Source organism: Diachasma alloeum, unplaced genomic scaffold (assembly GCF_001412515.2).
Source record: "Diachasma alloeum isolate Michigan unplaced genomic scaffold, Dall2.0 Dall_scaffold_00507, whole genome shotgun sequence".
NCBI classification, from domain to species: Eukaryota; Metazoa; Arthropoda; class Insecta; order Hymenoptera; family Braconidae; genus Diachasma; species Diachasma alloeum.
Window position 1 is genome coordinate 50614 of NW_021680639.1, and position 11325 is coordinate 61938.

Consider the following 11325-nt stretch of genomic DNA (forward strand, 5'->3'; position numbering starts at 1 on the left):
TGATCATAATCTATAAAAATCTTGCAAATTTGAAAAAAAAAGTATTATGTATAGCATTGTTTTCTGATTGATGTGTGAGTTGTGCTGTTAATTTTTATGTCAGGTGTTCAATATTGTATCAACAAAAAAAAAAGAAAAGACGAAAAAAAATATTTTTGTGTGTATTAAACTTTTGTAATGTGTTTTCAAAATATACATATATTTATGTGACGAAACGTAATTATTAATAATAAGACCCTTGCTCCTAACAATCCAAATAATCCTTACTATTAGTATAAAAGAAAAGAGGAATAAAATCTTCGAGAATTCTGGCTCTTAAATTTCGTCCACTGGTCGACACTTTCACTTCGTATGGTTCGTACATCTTCTCGAATTTGTTCAAATCCGCTTTGGCTTAAGTCCGCCTTGATCGTCGTCATAAACATGAGGAGAAAGTGGGAAAACAAATCAATTGTTGAGGAATCAATAGGTAGGTAATAATTTTGAATAAAAAACATATCCAACCATAATCGCTCGAATGATTGTTCGCCCTTATTCGTATAAATAAATCATAATCGAAAACTAGATCTTGGAGAGATATAAAACTTTGAACTAGTTAAGTCATTAAAACTCGAGTTTATGAGGAAAAACCTCCTAGTTTGATTTAGAATAATTTCAGAAGTCAACCATTATTCATATATCTCTTTCCCTAATAAAATTAAAAGTCTATCATTACAGTTCTCCATTGTAAGGGAAAAACAATTGAACTAGGTCACGACAATAAAACTGGTGTTCCTGATACTCCATGTAATAATATACTGGGTGTCCTGCCAACTGCAGCTGTACCGTCAGAAGCCCATATTCGAACCATCAGGATTGTACTTGGAAGGAATTGAAATGGTGAGACCAATCACTAATGAATGGAGAATCCTGACGAGCTTCGATCTCCAAGACATTTACATTTATACCGAACCTTTATCACCCATTTTGTATAGATTTATGGAATCATGCGAACCACCTAAATGTAACTTGTTAGCCGACGCTATGGCCGACTGGAGACTTGACGATCGCAGAATCGCCCGCCAATGGCAAATCCTTCGCGATCTCGTGAGACCATTCGGGACTGACATGACGACTGATCACAAAATTTATTCCTCGGTACTCCCATTTGACAAGAACTTATTAAATACATAATACCGTCCAAAACTCATCAGACAGAACAAGAAAAACCTAACTATAAAGCAACTTATTTAACCTCAGGCATCGAAGATTTGCTGAAAGATTTGCATGTTCAGTATAAATACTTACATACTGCAGGGCCCAAACTTGAGGGAAAAGGTAAACAAATGAAAGAACTGTCCAACAACATCACAAAAACAATGGAAGTTATATCAATATCGCGAGATAACCTCATGAAAATGGCGATAACAGTAGTGGAACATGCAAAACTGGGTTTTATTCATGCCCACACATTTCAGACCGAACACTGGAGAATAGCATTAACTCAGCTCTCGACAATAGAGGATGGCTCATTTGTCCCCTTGCCAAAGGATGGTATAAGACTATTACAATTATTAGACATTTCGAAGACACGAATAGTAATAAAAAAACGGACAAATCATCATTATCATGAAAATACCACTGGCGAGGGACACAACAGACCAGGTTTACCGAATCCATTCACACCCGGTTCCTCAAAACATTAACAAAGAAAGTCAGATTTTTGCATATATAATCCCTTCGGCTGATTATCTATGGATAATCGAGAAAGGATAAAGGTATTCATTAGTATCTCGAGGATTTTTATCCAAATCTTTCAAAAGGGTCAATGATTATTTGATTTGTGTTCCTCCCGCCACTTTTCATGTAACAAATAACGATTCACCTTGCGAAATGGCCTTATATCATAGACTGAGTAATCGCACGTTATTATCATATGACATCGAATTAACTGGGGCCCCGACAGATAGTTGGATACCTCTTAATAGACCAGGTAATTGGCTATATAGTATGAAAAAATCAACGAAAGCACAATTGAATTGTCCACACTTTTCGACTATCGAAGTAAACCTTAATGGAAACGGTAAAATTAGTATAAATGAAGATTGTATTTCAAGCACTCCGGATAATATATTAGTAAATCACGTAGTCACTCCTCGGATTCCTCATCTACATGATATTGCTCCAACAATTCACCTCAATGTAACCGAACTATTCCCAAAAATCGAATTATACTCCAATCAATTCCAATTTGAACGGAAGCCAGGGTACACCAACACTATACCTCTAGCCATGATAATGCGTAACTTCACTCAAAACCACTACCATTCGTATACGCGAATAATTCGTGAGGACACAAATTTTCCTTGGAAGATACTATCCATCATGAATTTGATAATGATCATCTGCTTTTATTTGTATAGAAGTTTATTTAAACGCTTGAGAGGATTGAAAAACAATACTGGAAATAATAATGATGCCCCCCCCCCGTAGAATTATAATCCTTAGAACCTACCACCTCATGTTCAACCGATGTTCAGTAGTTTTAAACCATTGTCAGTTGTTACACCTGAACGACCTTTGAAGTTTACCTTTACCACTCTTAGCCCACCTTTACCCAAACCTCCAGTTATGATGCATCCACAGGGGTACTATTCTGTTCCCCGTAAACCTCGTGACCTATCGACCTTTGCCTGCTACACCTTCCACTAGCAAAGCTAATCACGGTGAAATAGAAATTGTAGAGAGAGCAAAATAATTATTCTCAAAGTGAAAAGATGTGCACTAACTGCAGATTTCTTCAAAATAATCCATTTTCCTTCAGCCTAACCTGAATAATCAGATAATAGCTATCTAACCAACGGAAAACGGTTTCCTTGAAAGAACATGGGTACATCATTAGTAACTAAGACTCCTTAATTGTGTTAAGTAGATTAATGCTTCATAGTTGATCTCGATTGTTCATAAATGGATGATTAAAAGGTCGCCATACCTTCGAAGATCCCGGAAATATTTCTGGGTATTCGGTAAACTGAGTAACAACTTTTTGTTATATATATATATACAAAAAAATGATAAAAAAAAGAAAAGTAATTTTAGACATATAATATCAATAGTAATGGAAAAAAAAATAATATTAATAATTTTAATTTTAGACATATAATATCATTAGTAACTAAATATAATAATAATAACGATATATTATATCTGTATGTACGACTATATTCATAACGATAATTGAAGTGCCGATTATCTACCTCATGAATAATTCCAAAAAGGGGTAGAATAATGAAAAGGAAAGAGGGAAATTTGTTTCCTCATCCTCATTGACTGATTTGTAAGGATATTTTCCCGAGTTGTTCACACCGGAAAAATCCAAACTACTTTTTATGCCGTCTCTATCGCTCAATAGTCAGGCGCCAGCCGAACCTTCACGGGAGGTTCGACGAAAACCGGCCTCTGAGGCAAACTCGTCCACTCAGAGGACTTCTGTGGCCGGGCAAAGGATTGCCCAGCTAGCATCAGTGTGACACGGTAGAGTGGGCGAGGTCCACCAGGAGTATCCTATGCCAAACGTCACCAGTCACTATTTCAGGCTGGAAATTAAGCCTCACGGCCTAATCATCTATGTAAAGTGAATTTACTCTCATCCTGGAGGGTTTTTCACTTTCTCAGTAGGCTCTCTCCTCTCGAGTATTTTGACTCGGGTGTGTTTTAGAATTGAATGCGAATCAGCCGGGACTCCTCAGAGCCTGGGACGCCGAGAGGCTGATCCGACCAAAGTGGAACACTGTTACCCACTTCACGACCACCCACACTCTCGGCCACCAGTTACCGCTTGGGTCATCGCACAACAAACAACAAAGTACTCACTAAGAGTTCCGAAATAACTCTTTTTTCCGTTTGTGGGGGATGCAGGAGCATCCCTCTACGTTCGCTACAATCAGTTATGCACCTGGCTGGGCTGAGCTATTCGCCCACCATTCCCGTGGCCATCTTTCACGCCAACACCACAGTATATCCCGGAGAAATCCTTTCGACTTCCCCGCTCGAGCGTCCGCGTTCGACTAACTCAGAATCTTACTAGGGCCTTCTCCCCCTAGTCTGGATATCTCAGCGACGATAGGTCATTCCGTTACCCTATCCCCACCAATCAACCCGACGGGATCCCGGGGGCACCAGTCCTCTCAATTGGCCGTTGGTCCCTAGTCTACTCTAACATAGCCTATGGAATCGTCCAGTTGGACAGCCTGTACGTCGGCCCCTTTTCCCCTAGCACATGCTGGGCGAATTTCAAAATAGCGATAGTCTAGTAACGTCCTCCAGACCTCCAGGGGTCGCGGTTTCACCCATAACCGCTATGCCTTAGGTCTTTCATCGGTTTGTCACTCAGTTCATCTAGTCGCGGCTTTCTTCAGCCGCCTCTAGATGTCGCTTCATGTCTCAGTTTTAGAGTTTGCGTATTTTTTTAAGGGGATTTCAACCCGTAACGAGAAAATCTCGTTACAGATTATATTGTGAATTTTTCGCTCGGAAATTCTCAAATCCCGCATTATGATGTATCATTTAATTAATAAGATTGATCTCAAGAGCGATTGTACTCACTGTACTCGACTATCTCTCTCTCTGAAAATTAGTATTTTATTGAATTGTTCAGTAACGTGTATCTGTACTTATGTTAAACATCATCGGACATCCTTGAATTGTATCAAGGTCTTTATAAAGTTTGTGTAATATAATAATTCATATTGTACGAAACGATCCTAAATGTTAGTCTTAAACCAAGATAAAATCATTCCAGTGACACTAAGCTTTAAATTTCGTATACATTTATTATTGATTCTGTTTTCGGAAAATATTGAAATAATCATTGTAACATTGAGTCCCTTAAACGATGACTCAGTCGACAGGTCATTCCTCGTGATGCAAAGGGCACTTTGCAAATTCTTCACCCCCGGAGGTGTCGCGGACTCCGCGTTTCTTTATGGAATTTATAAACGAAAACCTCCATCTTCAACAAATACCATGGAGCGTGCAGGACGACCGAGATTGTTACCACCCAAGGCGACGCGTGTGCCAGGGGTGCCGCCATTGTTGCTGGGGTGACGAGATGGAACAATGGGGTTCGTCGGTCTACAAAATACAACTGACCAATAGAGATACCCAATGTCTATGGAAACTGCTATCATGCAATAAGTAAAACCACACCCATGGCTTGCTGTCACCGATCATAAGAACCCCATAAAATACGTAAATTATGAGGGCTCGGTGACACTAAATGTGGGGAGACCAATTTCGAGACGCCCCTCCGGAACCATTTGAGGGTTACCACGGTCATAAAAATCAGCCAAATGGAAAAACTCATAATCAAGCGTTTCCAAATAGCCAGACCCAGCCTCTGTGGACCGTTGTTATAATGAGTAAGAAAATAATCACCGGAAAATGCAAGACTCGCACGTGCCCCGAAATATACCCAACCCAGGTGTGAATTGAGATACTTCATGAGTAACACGAATAAATCGACAGTCGATTCCCCACTCATTGGCAAAACTACGATTTTCCACTCTATGCATTCAGCATTTTTGACTAGGCCAATTTTAATGAATACCGGATAACCCACCTGGAAGAAGGCATCACGATTCTCCAAGGTTATCCTCTAGCTTATCGCACATCAAGAGGCCATGACGTCATTCCATGAATACGTGCGCTCGTTAAAACCCAATGGATAGGAAATTATGACGATTTCCACCCCATTGTCACTCCCCCTCGATAGGCGTGCGCCATCATTACGAAGGGTCAAACTGAGATTCAGGGAATCATAAAAGGGGACCGATTCCGTGAATCACGCGCGGGGCGTGAGGCGTGAACTCACCCTCGCTTTTCTACCATCTTGACCACGGATCAGCCTGGTGCACGCAGAAGTCATAAAATGATACGAATACCCAGATATGGCCATCATCCGAGGACATCGGGTTGCCATGGACCCACCCCTACAGAATCCCTCATTACGAATTGGGTCAATCAAGGATATATAAGGGCTGCCCCCGGACATCCAGGGCAGTTACTAGAGCAGTCACGAAGCAGTTATCAGTTAGTCGGCCAGTTAGTCGGCAATCAGTCAGGGGCAGTCGCAAGGGCCAATTACTAAGAACGAGTCACAGAGAGTTAATTGCCAACCCAGCTATCCGAATCAGTTTTTGGTCTGGCTCAAATCACGGACAGTGATTATTTGTAATCTGCATATTTCGACCGCACTATTTTGGACCCAGCCGATTAGTGGACTCATCTCCACTAATTCCTCAACCCATTGTCTTGAGGACAGTATTCGTCACGAAGCTGTAGATACTCGCCCCAACGACGTATTGTGGTCTCGTCGTTTGAGTGGCCACCTGGAGTCATTCTTTCGTACAGCCCCAGGTAGTCGAATCTCCGACCTACCTGTCTTTTCACCAGACAAGTGAAACTGCCGTCGTAAGTCATCAGATCATCACAGAAAGTCACCCATTAATACTACTTGTCGCCAAAAGCAGCTCTTCTTCCTGCTACTAACGGTCATTGGAGTGTAACATCACCGCGACTAAGTGATCACACCCACCCCAATTTTACTTAATCAACAACTGTAAGTTAACGCTAATTCGATATCTACTAATTTTTTCTTTTTTTTTTCATTCGTTTCCAATTCTAATTCTCCAAAATTCTCCTCTTCGAGGTTTTATCTTGGGATCATTGTGGACAGCCTTTTTTATCACTAATAAAACATTCCTTTATGGCATTAGAAGGGGTTCTTTCTCTTTACGTGATCTCCATTTCTGACTCTCGCGCAATCCACCATAGTGCACATTAGTGCTTTATCCCATGCAATCCGATCGCATCCTTTCTCCCGGTCTCTACCCGTTGTAACTGGTCAAGGTCAGGACAGTCTTTGGGGTCACCTTTTGTCACTGATCTTCGCCCATTCCATAACCCAGAGATTGCAACAATTACACAGAAAAATTTTTTTTTGTTACACAGAAAATATTTCTGATTGCAGATGAAATAATCATGCAAAACTCTCTGACGCAAACAAAATAACTTGTATATTTTGAAAAAAAAACGTGAAGATGTAAAGTAGAAAATTGTATCGACTGTGAAAATATTTTTCATTTACAAAGAATACTCATAGGTATTTCAAATAACATATTTCGGAATACGAAGAAAAAGACTTGTCTTTATGGAGAACATCTTGAAATCACGGAGAAAATTTTTGGACGCACAAAGAACTCCAGAAAAGATCATCATCATAGAAGAATGTTTCGATCCATGAAGAATAGTATATTTCCATCAAGGGAGGGAAAATAAAGGAGTCGTGCCCACGTGCAGAATTACCACCCGACCCGAAGGCGAGGGTGGTAAGCACGTGATTAAGGGTCCTTTATTTTACCTCCCGTTGTGAACACTTTATTTTTCGTCACGGCGTAGGCGCAAAGGCAGATTTTCCTCCCGCGAAGCGAAGCGTGAGGAAAATGTGTCGTTTGCGCCCGCCGTGGCGAAAAAAAAAGTGTCATGGTGAGAAATTATTTTTATATGTAAAGAAAAAAACTGTGATAAGCAATCGCTGACTAAGCGAAGACTTGCAACTTCGGAAAAAATTTTCATTACAGAAAAAAAAACGACATTTTTTTTGGCCGGTTGAGCATCGTAGAATACGCCACAGAGACGTTCCATAGTACTTCGATCAAATCAAGAGACTTTTTTTCAACTTCAAGAAATATTGAATATATTGTTGATTTATTCCCTACCCTGGAGGGTTATGAAAAAAACTGATTTCCTGAAATTATGCGAAATCAAAATTTCCAAGACGGGCCGGGTGAGTTGTTGTTTGAAAAAATTATAACTCAATAAATATCAATTTGATCGAAGAAGTGCAAAAGAACTTTTTCATTTAAAACAGGTGTAAGTTTCGGGGAAAGAGTTAAGTTTTGAAAAAATTAAATATACTATGAGTGCATCAATAAACGAATTCAAAAGTTAGTGAACAATTCATCAGGGCATGGTGCGGAAAATTTGAAAAAATATTTTTTAAAGTAGGTGTCGAACATTTTCTAGTACAATTGGTTTCCGTAATCTCCAGTAGCTCCCAAAATATTGAGTTTTTTAGTAGTGTAAAACAGATGGGCAATCATTGACTACTGCGTTATTTATAACGACAGCACGTGATAAATTCCTTATTTGGTTCATGGCATTATTACTTTTCTTAGTTTTAAGGTTGGATGAAAATGGTAGTGTGAGCCTTGAATGGATTAAGGAAACACATGTATGATCAATTGTTATTGAATCAAGAGAATTTTTTTCATAAATTTTTTTTTTCATTCCGTTACACGATGCTTACAACAGAATCATTTTTTGCTTCCGAATGGAAGCATTATTTTCAATACATAAGGCAACGTATCTGCCGTATCTGGCAGAAGAATACGCTCATCATCATGCAAACTTAGAGCTAATTTTGTTTGATTAATTGTTAACACTACATGTTTGATGGATCTAATCATATTTCGCGACATACAAATATTTTCATATTGCTCCAAGCATGCTTTATAATCATCGAATGTCATACGTTTTAACGTTGATCTTTCAACTCCTTTGGTGATTTTTCTCTATCTTCACTGGAAACTTTGAAAGTACACATTTTGCTCGCAGTCCCAAAAACTCAGTCATGACCTTACCATAATTCTCATCCTTCATTAAACCTAATTTTTTCTTACTCTTTAGAGGCATATTGTGAACAATATCCGAAGTATCAAATTTATTTATACCTTCCGTCGTGACTTGATAAATATTATCTACTTTGAAATGATAAATAAGACTATCTGTGTCTGTGTACAATAATTTTGTCCTATCCTTGAAAGTACTGTTTACATAATTATAGTGAAAATCGTAAATGGTTGTATTAGAAATATCTGAAATATTAAAGCCTACATATATTGGTTTATTAAGTCTAATTTTCGTACAACTCATTTGAAGAAGGACTACACTGAGAAAAAAATTTCTAATTTCTGAAACATATTTTCTTGAGGGAAGTAATTATTTTTAATGACTTAAATCTCAGAATGTGTGCATTTCACGGAACTCCAATAAATTCGCATTCATCACTATCGTTCCGCGTTACGTCATGAATATTTTACATATTGCAATATTGGAATTGCATAACGAAAAAATCATAAAAACAATAAAGACTAGAATATTGACGATTCTTCTACGCTATTTAAGTAAGTTCATTTGCGACAAAATCATACTTGAGTACAAGAATATTGTAAAGAATGGGCACATTTAATAATAAATCACTGTTTATTAAAAATTTTGGGGCGAAATAAATAATAAAAAGAAATACAAAAAGAATTGATGCGCCGGGGACTAGAAAACAAGATAAAAGAATAACGGAAAAGAAAGAGACGATCGTACCTGAAGGTGGTTGAGAGGGAGGAAAAGGGCAAATACGTAACAATAATGTAAAGCATGAGGTCTTTCTCGGGTCATGTGAGTTGAGATGCCTGAGAGAATTACGCAATTGAAGAAAATTTACTTGTCTCAAGAAAATATGTTTCAGATATTAGAAAATTTTTTTCTCAGTGAAATTCATTATCAAAAATGATATTGCTATGAAAGTTGGATTTCAAAATACAACTCTCCGCACCCATCGTTCCTCTCATTCTGTTATCAATTTCACGTCAAGCTGTTTTCGACCATTCTCCATTGTTTTCCCAAACACTGCGTTATTCATTAGTTTGTAGAAATTTTTTTCAAAATCGTTGCATAATTCTTGGCGGAGAGTCGTATTGAGGTCAGTATATTTTTTTAACCAAAGGCTTTGAGAAAACTTCAAAACTCTATTGATTCTAGTGATTTTGAGCCCCAATTTAAAATATTGTTTCAAATTTCGATAACGAATGACATAAGTATTTTAGGTTAGTTTTATTAGTTTTATTCGTTTCATTAGTTTTATTGGGTTTGGTAATTTCGCTTGACCGTTAGGGGGTATAATATGCTCCGGACACAATGGCAAGCCCTTATGTTGCTCATGCAATTCCTCCGGGTATTCCAGATCAATTTCCAAAATGTATCCAGTTCCCACTCTGCAGATAATAACTCATTGCTGCTCCATATCAATTATTCATATCCAGATACATCAAACATGATTTTTCCTTATCACATTCATATTCAGACTCCACATATGGATTATTAGCCTTTGCATATCGATTTGAGCACTGTGACAATCGTTCCCTCATGCCTTTCTCGATGAAAAGGAGCATTTCGATGTCTTGGAATAATTCCAATTGAATTCCAGTCATTTTCAACACTGTGTCAAACACCAAACCTGCCGCTGTGTAATAATAAAGAGGGTCCAAGTTGTATGAAGCAAAACGACTCTCTCGGAAATTTCTTCAGTTTTCATCAATGGTCAATGTGTAGAACAGTGGGGAGATGAGTGTGAAAATCTGGTGGTGGGGATAATGTGGACCCGTGGGAGGAAAAATGTGCATGGATTCAAACAGCATGTTATTGAGGTTACTTGGATATAGTAAATCCACACTTATAAAGTTTTTTCCAGAGTTTTTATGACCGTACGGAGAAATGTACATTCCATAACGTTCTTCTTCATCATCAACCAGATTCCACGAATTCACTATGTATTACACTGTAAATTAATTGCAAAAATCATGATGTCAGGACATTGTTCGATAATATTCACTGCTAATTCAATTTCTGCAGGGTCCTCTGTATTCACTTTTCCATGAGTCAATGGAGATGCTGCGGCAATACTTGTGAGGGTTGATGGTTGCCGACGCAACGATTTTGGGTCCCAGACGGGAGCAGACTTAGATGCACAAACTACATATGGAAATAAAACAGCCGCTAACTTTTTGCCATCCTCACTTCCAAGCCTGAGTAGCCAATGATCTGGGGCGCCTTCCGAATAACAAGGTATGTAACGTTTCGGTAAACTTTACACCAAAGGATTCGCAATGACCAAGTAATTCACCTATGGTTAGGTGTTTTACCCGCAGTGAATTACCCAAGAGCATTCAGATTGGCCGTGTGATCTATACTCCGTTGAGGTGTATCACATTGTACCATTCACATTCAATCGGCGACTCACCCGGGTACATAAAAATGGGTGCCTTGTTTTTGAGATTGATAACCTCAAATCTGTTCTATTAAATCCACCTAATCTGTTCTAATCTGTTGGAATAACTTCTGTGTATTTTTAGTTGTGAAATTTGATGTGCCACTTTGATAAGTAGAGGTTGGAGAGAATTATTCTGTACCTCGTGAGGGCTCTATGTTGCTGTATCTCAAATTTGGGGGGGG